The sequence below is a fragment of the Suricata suricatta genome, chromosome 10 (assembly GCF_006229205.1).
Source record: "Suricata suricatta isolate VVHF042 chromosome 10, meerkat_22Aug2017_6uvM2_HiC, whole genome shotgun sequence".
NCBI lineage: Eukaryota > Metazoa > Chordata > Mammalia > Carnivora > Herpestidae > Suricata > Suricata suricatta.
Window position 1 is genome coordinate 58854001 of NC_043709.1, and position 21846 is coordinate 58875846.

Below are 21846 nucleotides of genomic sequence, written 5' to 3' on the forward strand. Positions count from 1 at the left end.
AGACACAGGTGTAGGCTACAACCAAAGGAAGAGAAGCAGACATTTTCTTGCTGAGTGGAGCTGCCGTATCACATTGCCAAGACATGACCGTTTTCTCAATCATCCACCACACAGCTCACAAAGAAACGCCTAATCACTTTGAAAGCTGTTTTGACCGTATTGGTGTCCTAAGGCTGCCATAACAAATTACCACAAACCCGGTGGCTTAAAACAACAGAAATGTATTCTTTCACAGTTCAGGTGGCCAGATCTGGTGGCTCTGAGGAACATGTGTTTCTTCTAGCTTCTGGTGGTGACCAACAATCCTTGGGACCCCCGGCTCTCAGCTAGATCTCTACAGCTTCTGCCTCCGTCTTTCCATGGCTGTTGGTCCTGTGGATCTGTGTATCTTTACGTCTCTTAATCTCTCTTTCAATAATGACAATAGTCTTTGGATTTAGGGCCCACTCTAATCTAGTATAACTCTATCTTTACCTGATTATATGCGTAAATGCCTTATTTCCATATAAAGTCATATTCACACATACCCACTGTTAAGAATTAAACTTATCTATGGGGGGGACACAATTCATTTCACAACATTGATGAAATATACGGTGTGGAATATGCTGAAGAGATATCAAATATTCTGATTACCATTAAAAACATAAGCCTATAAATTCATAATATATATCAAAGTCAAACTATAATCAAGTATGTAAGAAATGGAGAAAATACCAAATAACATGCCAAAGGCTTCCTTCACTTTCTTTTTGGCTTTCCGTGTCTATGTTACCTGGTCAAACGCAAGACATGCTTCTTTTTCAATTTAAAGTTAAGTTCCTTTTGCAAATTGTTCCCTGAAAATTTCTACCTGATTTCCAACCACTTTGCCATGTGTAATCCATACATTACTCTTTTTGTTGTCAAATATTTGTTTCATACAATTTTACAATTTGCTCCTTTATAGATGATCAAGATGAGTCTCAACAAGTTTCTGTCTTGACCAAAGTCAAAAAAATAGATAATGAAAGAATCATCAATAATACCTAGGTTTTTATTCTTATTTTCAACTTTCACCAGTTTTACTTATGCCCATTATATTGAAATATAATTGACATACAGCACTGTAAAAGTTTAAGGTATACAGAATAATGTTTTGACATACATATATTATGAAATGATTACGACAATAAATTCAGTTAACATCAATCATCTCGTATAGTTACAAGTCTCTTGTCCTTATGATGAGAAATTTTGGGCTTTCCTTGCATAGCAACACTCAGATTTTTCATGCTGCAGATTGAACTGCAGTCTGGTTGTTGTACATTGCACCTGCAGTACTTATTTATCTTATTACTGGAAGTTTGTACTTTTGGAGCACCTTTGCCTATTTCCAGCCCCTTCCCCCTGCCTATGCTAACCACAACTATGATCTCTTTTTCTCTGAGCATTTCTTAGATTTCAAATAAATGATTTCAGACAGTGTTTATCTTTACCTGTCTGAGGTTTTAGTCAGCATAATGCTCTCAAAGTCCATCCATGTTGTCATAAGTGGCAAGATTTCCTTCTTTTCATGGATGAATAGTATTCCAATGCATTTACAGGTACATATGCACATACACATACACACACATTTTCTTTACAGATTCATTTGTCCTGGATACTTCGATGGTTTCCATGTCTTGGCTATTATAAGTAATGCTGCAATGAACATGGAAATGCATCTATCTCTTTGACATAGTGATTTCTTTTCCATTGGATATTTATCCAGAATTAGAATTGCTAGGTCACATGGTATATGGCCTTTTAATTGTTTTGAGAATAGTTCATACTATGTTCCATAGTGTCTGTTCCAAGTTACATTTTTACAACAGTGCACAAGGGTTCCCTTTTTATCCACATCTTTTCCAGTATTTGTTACATTTTCTCTTTTTGATGATAGCCACTCTAACAAGTCCAAAGTGATATGTCATTGTGATTTTAGTTTGCAATTCCCTGATGATTAGTGACTTTGAGGACCTTTACTTGTACTTCTTGGTCATTTGAATATCTCCTTTGCAAAAATGCCATTCAAGTCCTTTGCTAATTTTTAAGTTGAATTATTTGGAGTTTTAGGCTACTGAATTGAATGAGTTCTTTATATTTTTTGGACATTAATGCCTTACCAAGTATATAATTTGCAAATATATTCTCTTATTCCGCAGGTTGTTTTTCCACTTTGCTGATTGTTTCTCTTGCTGTGCAAAAGCTGTTTGTTTTGATATAGTCCCACTTGTTGATTTTCTATTTTGTTGCTTTTGCTTGAAGTATTCTATCCAAAAATCGTTCCTAACATCCGTGTCAAAAAGTATTTTCCTTCTTTTCTTCTAGGACTTCCATAGTTTCACATCTTACAGTTAAGACTTTGAGTGAATTTTGGTGAGTGGTGAGAGACAAGAGTCTACTTTCATTCTTTTACGTATGAATATCCAATGTTCCTACATAAGTTATTGAAGTGACTCTCTTCTCTCCATTGAGTATTCTTGATTCTCTGATCAAATATTCATTGATGTGTCTGCATCTTGGTTTTAAAAAGTAATATAACCAACACATGTTTGATTTTGCTTTATTAATAGATGGTTTCTATTCACATTAACAATTAAAAATTGATTAAACAAACTCTCTTTTTTCTATCACACATTTCTCCACAAATATGTCAAAAGTTTTAGATAAAGAACTTACATCCAACTAAGCTGAAAATTAAAAATATCATAATAGTTGTTAAGGCCACATCCAAAGGCTTATTTTAACATTATTTCTGCATTGTGTCCAGATGTCCTTAAAACACACACAGAAAGTTATGCACATCTAATTTATGATGAAGAGAGGTTTCTGACTCTATACATCAATATATTCCATATATACATATGTATATTTTTCTCCCAGATCTAGAATGTTCCTTTCATGATGCTTCTGGGCAAGCCATTTAGATGGTACTTACAAATAAATTCAGTCAAATGACATTTGTTTCCTGATATGTTTTTTTATCCATTAGACTTCTTCATTAAATAAAAGACAAAAACAAAGGAAACCAGAACACCTGAAACTGACTTTTTTCATGATTTATCCAGGAAAATACCTAAAAGATAGTGAGAAGTATACCACTTATAAAATGGAAAGGGAAAGGCAAGAATAAGCAGCAGTCAGGACCACAGTGAAACTCCTTATTAATCGTCTAGATTCAGTTGTATAAACACACTGATGTGGCACAACTAAAACCTGGATGCCACAACTTAAACTTGGGCTACCAGCACTAGACACTGGGAACTGCCACTGTCACTGCAGTCTCCATGGCCCTGGACAGTGGAACCCACTAGCTTCAGTGAATTCCCACTGTCCCCATTTCTTTGCATTGTTAAACCAGAATTCAGTATCTGATTAGTTGAGCTTAGCTTACATGCCCACAAAGTAGCTGTAAGGGAGTCTGGTACAAGACCTTCAGATTTTCTCCATGGGAAATGCTTTCTGCCTTCCCTAAGACTCATAGAATGAGGACTCCAGAGGCCAAGAAGTTAGTGAATAATTACTATTCTCTCCTTTCTGAATGTACTTAATTATAATAGCACAATGAATGCTGACATCACTTTCCCACAAATCTGTGCCGGCGAGGAGGGTTCATGCAGGGTACATAGTCATTGTGTATTGAATCTTGACTCAATATAGTCATTATCTATCAAATGTGTGAGTTTCATTACATAATGAATCAGCACTGTGAGTGTATTTTATTCTCTTTACTACCTGAAATTCCATAGCACTCACTATCAACATTATTTACAATAAGAGTTTATAAATGTGCACATATGTGTATTTTGTGGCAATGATTTTGGCAATTGAGAATTTTGCTTTATGATTTCATCACATAATTGTATTTTTACTAAAGCTCTTAAGTTTTGTCTCCTAACCAAATTTAAAATTCCCTTGGGATGGTATTATTTCCTGTATGTTAAATACAAATATAAAGCAATTCTGTACATTGGATTGGATTCACAAATTTGATTTGACTGCCACTGAAATAAAGCAAGATAGAATTTTTAAACTACATTGAAATATCAACCATGTTGATTGCTCTTTCTTCCTATCTTGGTTCTCCTACATGGGATAGGATTGGATAATATGTAAAGTAACCAAACTAACCAATTCTTACTTTAGGGGTACAAGGTTTGGCCTTGAGGGCATCCTCTGATACTCAAACTGAAAGACATTTGGAGGAGATATACAACTAGCAATGGGGTGACACCTATTTATGCAAGCACTCTATGGAACGGTAAACATACAAAAAACTCTTTACAAAATGTTACTTCACTACAAGTAAGAGTCAATCACATCACCGTAAAGACGATGATGAAAATATTTTTCCAAAGAAAACTCTGGAATACTGTTAGTAATGAAAATCTTAGCATTTTTTGGGTAGTGAATAACTCATTAGATCAATCCTTTGAATCATCTCTCTAGATATTATAATGACTCTATTAATTGGTTTTTGGAACTCTAAAGAAAATTCAAGGGGAAAATTGAGGATGGCAGCATGAAAAAATGTCTCAAACAGTTTGTGGCTTTGTGACTTACATCAATTTCCATGAAACTATATGAAACATTGTAATTGTATTTTTCAATGTTTATTTATTTATTTATTTATTTATTTATTTATTTATTTATTTATGAGAGACAGAGAGAGACAGTGTGAGCAAGGGAGGGTCAGAGAGAGGGAGACACAGAATCCAAAGCAGGCTCCAGGCTCTGAGCTAGCTGTCAGCACAGAGCCCGACACGGGGCTCGAACCCACGAACTGTGAGATCACGACCTGAATTGAAGTCTGACACTCAACCGACTGAGCCACCCAGGTGCTCCAACAGTGTAATTGTATTATAAATTCTTGGAAAGAAGCCAGAGATTATAAATTACATAAGATACGAAATAGGTAAATGACTTATGCAAATTTTGGCTAGCATCTTACAGGAAGAAATTTATTTTACATTTCATTCAAAACATAATATATGCATAACTAAAGCATACCCTTTAACATGTGGGATCCAATCTATATTTTCTGTTATTTTCACAACAATACTATCAAGCACTCAGATAGCATTTACTTGCCATAGACTGTTTTCATAAATTGTTATGTATTTCTATTCTGCATTGTATTATGCTAGCTTATTAAATGCATATCCATGCACTACTAAACTGATTTTACAAACTCACAACCTACTCAGGAGTCACATACAGCTAGTAGGAAAACGTTGCCACAGTCTTACCAGATGGTCATTGAACTGAGTAACATTAATTTTCAAATATGTGCATTTAGCTTAAAACACTAAAAGGCCATTGAGGAGAAGGATTTAAAGAAACTGGTATTTCTTACCCTAAACCCCCATTATAGTTAATGGATACAAATCTCAGGGAATCACATTTAAATTAAAATAGTCATCTCAAGTTGCAAATTTTGATGTTTTAAACTTTTCCTGGAAATTGACCAAGAACGATGGAGGGTGGTTACTGCTTAAAGACAAATCTACACAGTTCGGGAAATAAAATTGGCTAATGAAGACTTAGAGCCACAGATATTATTAGATACAAACTGCATATTCAAGGCTACTACCTTTATGTTAGTGGAAATATTAAATTTTCCAAATTAGTTGACTCAATCATATTTTGTCTGAGTTGTTTGAAGGCAATTTAAAGCATTAATGAAAAAAATTCCCATCTATAATCATGCTCTATCTGGATGAAAATGGGACTAGAGATTTTTAAGATGTTAACATTTTGAATTTCAAATACAGAGGGTCTGAATTTGAAATCTTGTTGATACCCATCAACAAGTCTTTGCCTTGTTAAGATTCTTAAATTTTCTGATCCCAATGTGTCTTTTAGGAAAATTAAATGTATAATAGGATCTCCCTGTTGGATTGTTTCAGGGGCAGTTGTTAAAGACAGTACCTTGATAAATCATGTTGTCTATTTTTTATCACTACTCTTTTGCTTTTACTTTGATGTCCAGCAAGTGTTTCTTCTTAAAATCCTAAGAAGAAAAGTTAATTAGTAAAACTGAATAGATGATTTAGCCAATGACCAAAGTCCATATCCATGTCATTAAATATTAATACTAAAATAATCTTATTAAACAACTTCATATAAAACAGCAAACTGTATATAGAATTTGGACCATGACCTCTTGGCAACTAGAAGTCTCCACCTTTTAAAACATATTTTTAAAAGCTACTAAAACACATTTCATCATTATATTTACACCACATTAGCTGCAGAATGCACAGGGTTTGTCGCAAATATTTTCCTTTACAGTTCATAACTTTCCTTTTGTGATATGTGTCTCACAAAGCTGGCCTTTGTATACTGCATCGACATGCATTCTTGCCTCTGTCTCAGGATTTTTTAAGTTGATTTATTTCTTTTGTGAGAGCAAAAGAGTGAGTGGTAGAGAGCAGAGAGAGGAAGAGAAAGAGAGAGAATCCAAGCAGGTTATGCACTATCCGTGCAGAGGCGATGTAGGACTCCAACTCACAGGCTAAAAGATCATGTCCTGAGCCAAAATCAAGAGTTAGACCTCAACCAACTTAGCCAGCCAGGTGCCCCTCAAATTTGGTTACATGAACAACAGGAATCAGCAAAATTTGGAGTCAGGATAGAGTAAGACTGAGATGGCTGCCTTTGCCTACACAAAAACAGAACTCCTGTTGAGTGGCTTTTATTGATTGTAGTAGGATCATCTAGGTTCCAGTTAGTACTTCTCCTCCTTGTCCTTTCAGGACAAGAGATATGAAATTTCTATCATATGAGCTGTGTGACAGTTATCTAAGTCTCCCTCAGTTTGTAGAGTCCTCTCATAAATATTCTTTCAACGATTCCAATTTAAAAGTACCGTCTGTCTCCTGCTGGGACTCAGACTGATATACTGAGATCCACCCATCACTGTAAGTGACACCGACAAAATCAGAGCAAATCTCATATTCCTTTTAAGCTTTTGTCAGTGGGTCTTGCTGTCCCTTCTTTGTTTAGTCACACTCTATGCCACAGAACTCAAAACACATCTAACTTCTGCAAGACTTTTCGAGTGACTGTCCTTTTGACGGCCCCCTTCACTTCATTATTCCTAGGCTGTAGATGATGGGGTTTAACATAGGAGTGATGACAGTGTAGGACAGTGCTACTAGCTTCCTGCACTCAGGAGACTGGTTGGATTTGGTCCAGAGGTAGGTCAAGTTGGCGGTTCCATAGAAAAGGGATACCACAGTGAGGTGTGATGAGCAGGTAGAGAATGCCTTCTGATGACCAGTAACAGAAGGCATCCTTAGGATGGTTGTGATAATGCAGGTGTAGGAGACCAAAATGAGGGAAAAGGAAACTAATAAAGAGTAGTGTGGAGGCCACTTCTTGCATTTCATACCTGGTTGTATCCTGAGTAACTAGTTTCAACACTGGAAGGCCATCACAGAAAAAGTGGTCTAAGGTATTTGGTCCACAAAAAGGAAGAGCAATCAACCAAGCTGTTTGTAGCAGGGAGACAGGAACACCAGACATCCAAGAGCTGACAGCCATCCACAAGCACAGGGACCTATTCATTATGACTGAGTAACAGAGAGGGTTACAGATGGTGATCATAAGCCATCATGGACAGAAGAAAACATTCAGAGCTGCCAAAGAAGAAGAAAAAGTATGGCCAATATTTTTTGACAAAGCTGGAAAGAGTATCCAATGGAAAAAGGAAAGCCTCTTTAGCAGGTGGTCCTGGGAGAACTGGACTGCAACATGCAAAAGAATGAAACTAGGCCACTTTCTTACACCATATACACAAAAATAAACTCAAAATAGCCGAGGGACCTGAATATGATACAGGAAACCATTAAAACCCTCGAAGAGAAAGTAGGGAACAAGCTCCTTGACCTCAACCGCAACAGTTTACTACTTAACACATTCCCAAAGGCAAGGGAAATGAAAGCAAAAATGAACTATTGGGTTCTCATCAAAATAAAAAGCTTCTGCACTATAAATAAAAAGCTTCTGTTCAACATCACTCATCATCAGGGAAAACAAATCGAGACCACACTGAGTTACCACCTCATTCTGGTCAGAGTGGCTAAAATGAACTAATCAAGAGGCTATAAATGCTGGCGAAGGTGTGGAGAGACAGGCATCCACCTACACTGTTGGTGGCAATGTAAACTGCTGCAGCCGCTCTGGAAAACAGTGTGGAGGTCCCTCAAAAAACTATCAAAAGAACTCCCCTAGACCCAACAATAGCACTGCTAGGGACTTACCCAAGGGATACAGAAGTGCTGATGCATAGAAGCACATGTACCTCAATGTTCATAGCAGCACTGTCGTCAATAGCCAAATCATGGAAAGAGCCTAAATATCCATCACCTGATGAATGGATCAAGAAGATGTGGTATGTATGTACAATGGAGTATTAATGGAAATGAGAAAGAATGAAATCTGGCCATTTGTAGCAAGGTGGATGGACCTCGAGGGTGTCATGCTATGCGAAATAAGTCAGGCGGAGAAGGAAAGATACCATATGTTTGCATTCATAGGTCTAACAGAAGAACAAGAGAAACCTAATGGAGGACCAGGGGTAAGGGGATAGGGAAATAGAGGTGGGGAGAGAGAGGGACTTAAAACTGAGAGACTATTGAATACTGAAAATGAACCGAGGGTTGAAGTGGAAGGGGGAGGAGGAAAAGAGATGGTGGTGATGGAGGAGGGCACTTGTGGGGAAGAGCACTGGGTGTTATATAGAAAGCAACTTGACAATAAACTATTTTAAAAAAATGAAATAAAAGTAAAGAGAAAAAAATAAAAAAAATTATCTTTCCTCTTAAATCCTTCATAAACTAGCAAATGTACCCACTACAGAAGAAACTGAAGCTAAAATTGAAATTTATGTACAGTTTATTGTAGAGATGATTTTATTTTGGGAGAAATTCCTTATGACTAAATTATCCAGGCAATTTAAGAATGCTCTTCTATGTCCTAGTATCTACAAATAATTACAACTAAGCATTTAAAAAAATCAGTGTCATAACAGTAATTCTTTTGAATTAAATATATTTCTCCCAATTAAATCCCATTTGTGTCATGTATTTATTATTTGATGATATATATATGTATATGTTTATGTATATATCACATATGGCTTGTATGTTATTTTTCTGGGGCTAGCACTAATCTTTATTATAAAGATTGATCATCTTTTATTTGATGAAAGAAATATGTTTGATTTAAATCTGTCTTCTTATACAAAAACTCTCATCTCGTTCATCTTTTATTAACACAAGATGAGGTCACTTACTAATATATAAATGTTGTTTTGATCTCATTTTTGAGTGCTCATTGACTTATCAATAAATGTTTCTAGAGAAGAGTTAAGAATGAGGAGTATTAGGAGGACCTTATATTTGCCCCATCCTTTGAACACAGGTAGATAAATATCAAGTCTTTCTGAACACCCAGGAAATCGATCTTAGGACTGAGAGAACAAACTGCACAACTAGAGAGAGAAAAGAGGCCGCATTGTAGAAAGTAGGAAATGTGGTGGGATTTGTGGGAGTAAATGATTGCAGATGCGTTGGAGGGTTGGGTGCCCTAATCATGGAGAGAGAGAGAGAGACAGAGAGAGACAGAGACAGAGAGAGAGAGAGAGAGAGAGAGAGAGAGAAGCATGCAGAGGATTACACAAGAAAAGCATTTCCTCAAAACCATGGACTGGGAAAAATGGGACGGCCTGATTAACAGTTTATATAACCAATGGAGCTGAATGACTGAGAGTTTAGAGGTCCATACCATCGCTGGGTGGAGTCTGGCTGTCTTAGTGGTAGTCCTGTGAAGATGGAGGGCAGACGCCCAGGAAGTAAAATTAGCTCTGAGGATTCCTTGGGTCATGCTGGAATGAGACAGTTCCCCTTGGAGACATGGCACTGCCTCTCTGGGGACAAAAGAGCTGGTAGATGCCATTGAGTTGCTTTTTTCATTAGCATAGACCCAGAGAGCCCTGTTGAGTGTAGCTAACCTGGAAATGGGCTCTTTGCAATGATTGTCCATAAAATCTAACCCCTGCATAGTCAGTCATGTGATCTTTTCTGGGACAAACTAGCAACAGTCATAGTGTGCTAGACGCTCTCTCAGAAGATCAGCATGGATCTGCGCCATGCCACATCCCCCAAATTTAGTTTTGAAAACCCAGCTGGCAAGTCTGAAATAAGACACAGGAGCAGTGCACTGTGGTTATACAGATGGTTTGCACAAGGCAGGCTGAAGTCAGGGATGTGACAGAAGCCAGGGACACTAGAAGAGAGATTGTTTGGTTTCTGTGAGGGCTTCCTGAACAGTGGTGTGCAGGAACTCCACTCTCGAGGAAGAGAGTGGACAATGCTATTTTTCACTCGTCACATCTTCACAGATGGACTTCAGTGAATGGCATAGCACACAAAGTGGAGGCCTGTGCCACCTACTATACAAGTCCCACAACCTGTGCTCTGCAGGTGCTTCTGAACTAGGGCAATTGTGCCTGAGAGTCAGAGCAGCAGCAGCCCCTTTTCCCAGAAGATGAGCACAAACTCCCTACATGCACCAAGTCTACTTACCATAGAGTGAAGCAAAGCTGACCTTGAGCGGAAATAAGATCTAGACTCTTCTAACAGGCAGACAAAACATACCCAGTGAAAACTTTCCAGACAGTGGATGAGTCCAAACACTTCCTGCTTTAAGCAACGAGGAGCGCTGCAGAGGACTGACCTTAGGGAAACACAGCGAAAACAGAATAGAGTGCACACAGTATATACTAGAAACACGTCCCGAAGAGCCAGGCACTGGATGATAGAGGACCTCTTTGCAATATAGCCATTATTCTCAGGAGTAGGAAACATAGCAGGCTTTTCTAACACAGAGAAAACAAGGATGTAGACAAAATCCCAAGGTGGAATAATTCATTTCAAAAGAAAGAACACAAAGAGGTCACATCTAGGGACTCCACCAAAAATCGCTAGAACAGATACACAAATTAAGTTGCAGGATATAAAATCAATGTACAGAAATCTTTTGCATTTCTATACACCAATAATGAAGAAGCAAAAAATAAAAAACCATCAAGGAATTAATCCTATTTACAACTGCACCCCAAACAATAAGATACTTGTAAATAAACCTAACCAGAGAGGTAACAGATCTGTACTACAAAACTATAACTTATGAAAAGAAATTGAAGTCTAGATGAAGAAATGGAAAAATGCCCCATACTCATGTATTGGAAGAAATATCTGGTAAAACGTCTATACTATCCAAAGCAATTTGCACATTTCATTTTTCACAGAGTAGAACAAAACAATCTTAAAGTTTGTATAGTACAACAATGACCCCTGAGTAGCCAAAGCAATTCTGAGAAAGAAAAGCAAAGCTGGAGGCATCGCAATTCTGGACTTCAAGCTATCCTACAAAGCTGTAGCCCTTAAGATGGTATGGTACTGACACAAAAACAAATAGACCAGTGGGTCAGAATAGAAACCCAGAAATGGACCTACAACTATACAGTCAACTAATTTTTGACAAGGTGGGAAAGAATATCCAATGGGAAAAAGACAGTCTCTTCAACAAATAGTGTTGGGAAAACTGGACAGCACCATGCAGAATAATGAAACTGGACCATTTTTTACACCATAAACAAAACTAAACTCGATGGATCAAAGACCTATATGTGACACAGGAAACCAACCAAATCCTAGAAGAGATCACAGGCAAGTAGTTCTAGAAATACTTGGCCTGAAGGTATTCCTGTAAACATTAACAAAAAACCAAACAGACAAAAAATATATGGAGTAAAATTCTTCTTAGTTTTCATTTTCTCTTGCTTTCAACCTGAAAACAAAGCCACCAAGGGCCAAGAGGTACACAGTGAGGTAGAGAGAATATTTAGTAGATAGGACAATTAAAAAGACTCATCTTGGTTATGAGTATAGGAAATCCAACCTGAAATTCCAAGGGTGCAAGCTTTTATCATTTTGGGTTGCTGAAAATGAAAAAGTAAAGTTGTTGATTCATACTCTCTCATTCTTTTTCCTTTTTGTCTTTCTATATCCTCGCTTCATAGTGAGGTATACATGTTCTCTTCCATAGATCCCTGAAAGTTCTGGATTTATTTTTTATGTAATCATAACATAAAAGAATATTCTCTCTAATATTTACAAAAATGAATTAGATTGTATTTTTCTGAAATGACTTTCGTCTCATGCCCAACAATAATTTAATTGTTTGTAGAGAGAATATGGTCATTTGTAAAACGCAGGATAGAACTGTAACCTTGAATTAATCAGGGAGTGCAATGCCTTGATTGGCAAAGAGTGTTTTCTAGACCTACATACCATCTTTGGGAATCATTCTACCAAAAGGGAAAGAAAAAAACCCAAATTATTGAGGTAGATACCGAGATAAATGTGTATGTGTATTCATGTGTGTGAGAGAGAAAGAGAGACAGCAACAGAGACCAAGAGGGAGAAAGTGAGATTATCTTGGACATACAAAAACAATGACCTATTTCAAGACAATTTGACTCTTGACTCGATAGCAGGTCATATGGGAAAACTGTAAGAAGCATCGTACAAGTACGTAATTGCTATATCACAAAGCTTTCTAGATGTTTCAGTGGCATGTCACATATATAGAAGGACAAGGCACTACAGTAAACTACCACACCAGCCAATGTAACCCATGTAACCAGCTTGAGAGTCTCCTATTGCACCTCTACACCCATCCCCAGAACTGAAGCCATCATCCGTTTGGCATATACGTAAACCACTCTGTCCCACAAACTGATTGCAGATTGCTGGTACCATAGACATAGCTTCTGGAATGAAGCAGATATGCATTTGAATTCTATCTTTCTTACTAGACATGTGGCCAGGAGTAACTTACTGTACCTCCTTGAAGTTCATTTTATTTACAAGACAAAATCAGAATAATTTATGCTACAAGAGTTGTTTTTTAATCTGGACAGTATATTTATACGTATTTTATACTGTCAAATTAGCCTGAAAAATCACAAAATAAAATAACTGATTATTATTACATTATAGATGTAGATTCTAAGGAAAACAGTTATAATATAAAGAAGAGCTGTTAAACTATCACATGTGATCTCTCTTGGCAGCATTTTATTCTTAACCATAGTTACCCAGATTTAGTACACTCATATGAGTCAATATTTATTGTCTTATTTACTTACATAGAATAAAATATAGTAGAAAATAAATATATCATATTTTTATTACATAGCCTAGTGGGTTTAATTTCAACTCTCAAATTGGCATTTTAATCTCAACTTTCTATTTTAAAGTATATTTATTTAAAACCGGTAGAGAATGTGTATCAAGACATAAAAAGCCATATAAAGGAGAAATCTCATAAACGACACATCATTTAATTGTTTTGAACTGATCAAGATTTTACAGAAAATCAAATATAAGAACAAAATATACTGCACAAACATGGAAATAATGAGGTCTCCATGACCTAATGCATAAAGTTGATTAGAATAATCTTTCATACATTAGCTACAATTAAATGGACAAAGAGGAGAGGAAAAGGTCAAATTTGAGAATGCTTATCATGTTTGTAAGAAAATAAAATTTCAGTATTTTGAACAGTAAGCATTACTGAGGGAAAAAAATCCAATATAAACATCATGATACTTCAGAAAGAAGTGAAAGAACAAGTATGATTATGTTTTGAATGAGGCTATAGTGACAATGGACCCAATGTAAACACTTCCTTTGCAATTCGTCTTATAAATCTGCTTATAAGCCTCATTATGATTCTACTTGGATAAAGACAGGACTCTTTGTAGTAAGTTCTTAAATGCTTGCTTCACCTGCTGGTTCCTTAGTGTGTAAATAAAGGGATTCAAAAGCGGTGCGGATCAGATACGATAATCAAGAGTTTAGCCAATTCAAATGGAGTTGATTATGTGGTTGAAAATTATATAAGGTCTCATTAAGTTAAATGTCATGAAAACTCCTAGGTATAAACATCTCATCCCTTGAGGGCAAGTTTCTTGTTTGATGACTTCATTGATGCTTCTTTGAGGACTTCTCAACAGAAAACATGTATTAAACCATTTAATTGATCCACGGAGAATGAATTATTATACACTGAAGAGTCAGAGGAGTATAAGTCGGTGTCCCTGTCTATTGTGAATTACCAGCATATTGAGGAGACAGAATTTCTGGATGAATATAGAGCAACGCATAATGTGCCATAAATTTAAAGGTAAATGTGACTACTTAGGGCAGCCAAGGGAGATTTATAAGAAAATATGTGTTAAAAAAGATGGATCCAAAGGCAAGCCTTGGAGACATATTAGGAATTTTAGGAAGGACACAAAGTGTGAAAAATGTACATAAAAATAAAAACTCATGAACTAATAAAAATTCTTCAGAGAGAATATGATAACAGCCCTTTCCAGGGAATATTTAAAGATCTAGAGATTCTAGCTCTTGGTGTCAAAGTATAATAACATCTTCCTAGTAGTTACACACTTTCTCCCAAACCTGAGGGACAATTCCTGAGGAACTTAACTGTATTATAATGGCTACAGCTATTTGAGCCAAAATCAGACCCATCATCCTCACAAGTAATCATACCCTGGATGAAGGCCTACAGTTAGGTTATTTTTAAATAAATACCTCTGTGCTATAACCTCTAATTTTTAAAAATTAGCTCATCATCATTATTCCCTCTCTCCTCCAAATTTCTTCCGTGCTCATTTACCAGGCTTACTGTTATGCTACATCTTACTTAGTGACATTGTCTAATTTCTTATTTCATCATGCTCAAAATTTAAGAATAGTCATCAATTGCTCTCATATGCAAATAACTCAACTTTTTCATTCTTAAACACATACTTTTAAATTCTAGTTAGTTTGAAGGATATCCCAGATCCTCAGTATATAGAGGTGAATAATACAACAGACAACGCTCTGCCCTGAAATGGCTTAGTTAACTAAGAGAACAGAGATCAGAGAGAAAGAGAGAGACAGAGGAGAAAAATACATAAAAATAAATATTGATAGAGTTGTAAAGAAAAAATGTTGAGATAAAGACTATAAAGGAGAGGGTCTCTTCACATGTGGTTACCTCTGAAAATCACTTTTTTGTGGAGATGATATTTAATTAAAGGCCTGGAATTTGGACATAGAGTGAGAGCAGAGATGGGGAGAGACGTGGACAAGAGCTTAAGGAATGAAAAGAGAGTCAGTATTACACTAATAACAGCAGACAAAGAAAGAATGAAAGAACATGAAGAATGGTAGTGAGGAGCTATTCCAAGGATTCTTGTTGGCAACTTATCTAAAATGTAATTTGGTTTTAGGACATAATTTTAGCAAAGAAGTAGCATAACTTGAGAAAACATATTTTTATCTTCTCTACAGAAAATAGATTGGATAAGGAAAGGAAGCAAAGATCTTAAAAGCTTATTAGAGGCTACTACTTAGACCAAGTGGAAGGCAATGTTAGACTTGATTAGGATCTTAGCAACTGTAGCAGATACTGTGTTTAATCACAAAACATTTCCTCCTAGACACACGTCAAGACTAGACATCTAGACATTTTTCATTTTGGTGTGTCTGTATACCTCGGTTCTTAACAATGGAAAATAAATGGAAATTATGAAAATTGCCTCCAAGCCTTGCAATGAAAACCTCCTCTGTGATTACTTACCAGACTGTCTTCCTCTGTCTACTGCAGATATATGTTGAAGAGGGAAGAGCTTTAAAAGTCCACCTCTGAATGGTGGCATCGAATAGAGTATCCACATCCCACCCTACAAATATAATCTCTGTCATCTGTAGTGCATATTTCACTTTAAATTTCCAGGTAATAACTTTTCCATGTGTTAAATCTGGCAGAAACTGATCTGGTTCCCTGAAAGAAAGAATAGCGGCTAAGCCTTGAGAGAGATAATGACCAGAAAAAGAATGAAAGAGAAGATATTGTAACTTTCTAGGTAACATTCTAGAATGTAACATTCTACTTCTTTATCTGAGTACCACCTATGGGAGAATGGTAAGTCTGTGAAAAGTGACCAAGATATAAAGTATAATAATTGCATGTTCCATACATACATTTTGATTTCATTGAAATATCTTTAAATATCTAATAGTAATATTGCAATGATTTTAAAGTTTATCTGTCATAACAGAAAGAATTAGTTAAGTACTTAGCAATAACAATAAAGAAAGGTAAAATGAATTCAAATAAAATTTTATGTAGAATCAGCCAAATTTCCCGCAGATTAGATGAAGGCACGTAGCTAGCAGGTGCAGATTAGACTCTTATTTTCTGTCTTGAAACTCATTTCCCTTCAGTCTACATCTCTATGATTTTGATCCTCCCAGGGTGAGATCACACATTTAATATTTCTTTTGTCAATGATGACATGTCTAAACAATGAGACTGAAACCTTCCCTTTTTACCACTGTGTTTTAAATTTTTAGGGAAATGTATTTATCTTATATGTAATGCAAAAGAGTGGTCCAAAATTAATAAAACATAAATTGGAGATATAATTTTTTAAAGAAATGATAAGAAGAAATTAAATTAGATAAATCTCTTGTGATCCTAAAATCTTGGAGCTCACATGTCTTGGGTGTGAGATGCTGGGGTCAATATATTTTCATGAGAACATAAGATAAAATATGTTAAAGCGATATAAAAAATATGATGGATATGCAACTTTCAGAAATTGCTTCTGTTTTGGGACTTAAATCCAAAGAAGACAATTAGGAATGAAATTGCTTCTAACAACATTTTTCCAAATGTTAGTCTATCACGTGACAGATTTCATTCCAATGCTAGGACAGAATAGTTGGTAGTTTGCACCACGAACATATCTTTATCCAGAGCACCTTTGGGTTCTTGTGTCATGTTGGACCACTGGCCTTGAAGGCACAATGCTATCCAAAATTTAAGAATCACAGACCAGGACCAGTGAAGCAGCAATTGGGTGTGGGCCATTAGTATAGGTATAATTATAATTATTTAATGGTTTTATATGTAAGTCATTTAAAATATATATATATAAGGCATAGGTCAAAAGCCATATGCCAAAGAAAGATAATAGAATGTATTCACTAAAACAATAAAAACAGAAATTACAATATTTTTAACACCTTATGAGATATATGGTGAACCACATCTAATTCAGGCCTTCTCTCTCTAAATGAACATCTCATACTGATAAGGCATTTCAGCTGAATTGACAGATAATGTCTTTTTCCAATGACGCTCTTGAGTACATCGGTACTGACCCTGGAGAGCAGGGCACTATGTTTCCCATAGATCAAGGCAGAGAAATAAAGTGCAAGATACTCACTTAAAGTTGACTTTCAGGCAAATAATCAATAATTATATTAACACATGTATGGCCCAACTATGACAACACATATGACATGCAAGTAGAAAAAGATTGCACAGTTATAAAAAAAAGTGATGGTTTTCTGAATTTTAATCTTCTCTGTATCCTGTATTCATGTTTAGTGAATCTGAGAATCCAATCATGAAAAAAATTGTGGGATTTGGAAAACATGGTGCATATTTGGAGAGGTGGAATATAAAAAAAATCCATACAAGTTATACAGGCTAAGAAGAACGGGAAGGAGAATTTGATCATAGGTGAAATTCTTAAAATGTATAAATCTCATTACACATCTCCGAATTCACACTGGGTAGAGACAACCAGTCTGTCCTGGGGTTGAGAGTGAAGCCCTCCAGCAGTCTCAGAAGACAAAAGATGCAGCTAAAATTCCCACTTATTATTATAGACTCACTTGAGGCTATTCTGAATATTTAAGGCCAAATGATGTGGAAACTCCCAAGTCACAGTGAGAAAATGTCACCGTTAAACACTCTAAGACAAAACACACATCATAAAGTCTGTGTACTTACGTAAGCTGCCTACAGTAATGAGAAGGTGTAATGAAAGGAAGACCTCAATTACAAGAAACCAAGTGATATTTCTCAGATCATAGGTTATATGGGAGAAAATAAATTTGGATCCAATGCTCTTCTTTATCTTCATAAAAATATTTAAGTTTTGAGTTTTATTATTTAATGAATTGCACAATTTTCAGGCAGCCTTTGCACACTGCCTGTTGCATATATTTAATGGTATAATCTATATGACAAAATCTTCTCCTGGCTTTGGTATTATTATTGTTTTATGCAATAACATCACTTTCCTCTTTAATTTTACCATATTCTATAACAATCACTTCACTTTCCTCTTTAATTTTACCATATTCTATAACAAAGCCTTGCAATACCTATTACTAGTTATTGGGGGCATAAACTCAAGTATGAATTGCAAGTGTCATAACTCAGGTACATTGTTCGGTTCAGTGGCAATAGTGTGACCATGAGAAATACAGCTGGCAATTTCAAGAAGAAAAAACTATCTTTCTATCTAGATCAGTTCCAACAAAATATCTTTGTAAAAAGGCAAAATTACCAAATAATGGTGTGTTAACCATCCCATACCATTTAATAACTGAAAAGCATTATTTTTCTTTGAAAATTATAGAGTGTAGATGAAAACACAATGTTTGCTAAAAACATAGCGTATCTTTCAGGCATTTAATTCTCAGCAATCCTGGGGAAAGAAATATGCAGGGAAAGGGTCACATCAGAAGGAAGAAACAGGGGCACATGGTGGCTCAGTTGGTGAAGCGTCCAACTTCAGCTCAGGTCATGTTCTTGTGGTTCGTGGGTTCAAGCCCTGCATCGGGCTCTATGCTGACAGCTCAGAGCCTGGAGCCTGTCTTCAGATTCTGTGTCTCCCTCTCTCTCTGCCCCTCCCCTGCTCATGCTGTCTCTTTCTGTCTGTCATAAATAAATAAAAAACATTTCAAATTTTTAAAAAAAGAAGTAACAGGAGAACATTGGAGGGACTCGATCACAAAATGTAAATTATGAGTAGCCCTTAAAAATCTGTGTAGTAGTATTTTATTAAACACAACCAGAAAGATATCAGCAAAGTAGAACATTCTTTTTCCAAAGAACCTGTGACATGTCATTCCACACACTTAGGCATTACAAGGATAAGAATGTGAATTTCATTTCAAGCGTGTCACTGATGAATTAGGAAAAATATACAGAGCACATCTTCGGAGCACTGATTAAGGTCACTAAAACCCATATCTCAGAACTTCTTCAGAGAGTTCAGTTCTCCTCAGAAAGTCAGCGGCTTTTACCATAAATTAGTTTAAGACACACTTAAAAACTTCTAATGTTCAAATACATAGTGAATATCTAAAGACAAAGTTTCTTAAGATCTTAATGGACTAACGGGACAAAAATTAAAAATCCATGGCATTATACTTTTGTTGCTTTCTGTTTCCTAGCTAATCTGAGTGCATGCTCTGTGTCTTTCAGTTAAGGGAAGAGACACTAGAAACCATCATTCCGGCTGAATATACAAAGTCTCCTCTCTGACATTCAATTAATAAACTGAAATATACACTCACTTTTTGTGAATATATGTTATATTGGACAAATTTATTTGCATTTCAAAGAAAAAAGCAAGGATACTAAATTTAGAAGATTTGTTTTATAGTAGGAGATTATTCTGCTTTCAAATTTTGCAAAGTATTTTTCTTTTATTACAAAATAGCTTCTTCCAAACAAAAGTGCACAGCCATTTAAAGCTTGTTTATTTGGTAAAAATCAAACATAAAACCTAAATATAAGACAATATTTTATATCATGCGGAATATTTCCAAACCCATTCATGTAAACTAGTCATTATCTATGCAGAGATTTAATAAATGGCAGAAGGTTTAATGCTGCATAGTTCTGTAGTAACATGGAAATAACAACAAATAGAAAAAAATCAATTATTTCTTTTTATCTATTAAAATACAATTATTACAAAATATTTAACATATGTAATGTTTTATGATATCCTAGTTGTAAAAAGATTAAACCAGAAATAAATATACCCCAAACTAAAAGATTAAGGAAGTATGACTAAATCATTCTGAATTAGATCATATTGAGTGCAATTTCAAAGAACATTTGAAGCGCACCTGTGGGGCTCAGTCGGTTGGGTGTCCGACTTAGGCTCAGGTCATGATCTCACAGTTTGTGGGCTCAAGCTCCATGTCGGGCTCCGTGCTGACACATCAGGGCCCGGAGCCTGCTTCAAATTCCGTTCCCTCTCTCTCTGCACTTTCCCCACTCACACTCTGTCTCTATCTCAAAAATAAATAAACATAAAAAATTTTTTTAAAAACAAAAAAAATTTAGAGGAATGCGGTAAGTATGGTGGAGCACAGCTAATTTGGTAACAGAAACATTCAGAAAAGGGTAAAAATCCAAATTCAAATAGAACATCACATAAATGTTAAGTATTATTCCATCTCAGGTGAGCTCTGGGCCTACGTGAGTTCGGGGCCTACAGTCAGTTCTGGGGAGGAGGTGGGCACAGATCGCGATGCTTCCAGGCAGGGTTCTGGATGCCTCCTGTGTTCTCTCTCCACGCTACCAAAATGCCTCTGGTAGAAAGGAAAAGATACGTCATTTATACACAGTATGAATCTATCACTATAATCTTACAATTTCTCTTTTTTCTTTTTTAATATTTTTTTTAACGTTTAAAGTTTTTCATTTTGAGAGAGTGAGCACACGAGCAGGGGAGGGGCAGCAAGAGCAGGGGAGCTGTCAGCACAGAGCCTGAAGTGGGGCTCGAACTCATGAACTGTGAGATCACCATCTGAGCCAAAGTGGAATGGTCAACTGACTAAGCCACCCAGCCGCCTCTATATTTACATAAAACTGTTAATGAAATATTTCAGTTTTACAGAAGCCTAGAAAACTAATAGAAAAGAAGGTCACCTACCCGCCACCTGGTGTGCAGGTATTAATGCTCTGTCACGTGTGCGTCGCCGGTTTGCTGTTTCCCAGCAGGCTCGGGCAGCAGAGCCCAGTCTCTGTCTCCTCCCGGGAGCACCTTCCTGGGCAGTGAGTTCCTCCCGCGCAGACAGACTGCCCTTACTCACGGGGCGCGCCTTCAAGGATCCAGTGCTGCTTGAGTGACGTGCGCATGTGCGAAAGTGGAGTCATACCGCGTGGTTCCTTTCTCACCTTTTTGATTCTTTGTTTTTTGCCACCCAGCACGGGGACTGGTGTTCATTCGGGTAACTAACGAGTGTGTCGTTTTACTGTGGCACGAGAAGAACGAGCCACAGTTTGATGATCGCCTCGCCTTCTGAGGGGAACTCAGAGCCACCGGCCTCTGTTATCCTGCCTAAGGGTGCCAGGACGCTCGTCGTCAGGGCTCTGCCCCGCAGTGGCATCTGGGACGGAGCCAGCACGTCTAGGAACTGAAACTTGAGGTGGACTCGGCATTTTCCGGTCATCGGACCCTCCAGTGTCAACAGTGTTCTAACTTGTTTGCCAGGAGCACAGAAGAGAGGGGCAACTGCCTGGAAGGGGGCAGAAATCACTGCCCTTCGATGTGGTTTGGCCACTCCTAGAAGTCAGAGCCAAGGTGGAACAGCCTGGGCATCAGCAGGCACATCCCCACCCCTGCCTGGGCCTCTCAGAGCAGCTGACGTGGGAGCATGACCTCGATGAAGGCCTATGGTTAGGTTATTGTACAGAGGTGACCCTCAGGGCAGGGGGGAGGTAGTGAGAGTGTGGACAGAGGTGACCCTCAGGGCAGGGAGAGGTGGTGAGGGTCTGGACTGAGGTCACCCGCAGGGCAGGGGGAACTATGAGGATCTGACATGGGGCAGACGGGTGGGTGCAGGGAGCGGTGGACAGGAG

The 21846-nt window shown here is 37.0% G+C and overlaps 1 pseudogene; it reads right to left on the reverse strand.

The window, feature by feature from the left end:
- Window positions 1-7053: 7053 nt before the first annotated feature.
- LOC115305190 lies at window positions 7054-21437 on the reverse strand (annotated as a pseudogene).
- Between the last annotated feature and the right edge of the window lie 409 nt (window positions 21438-21846).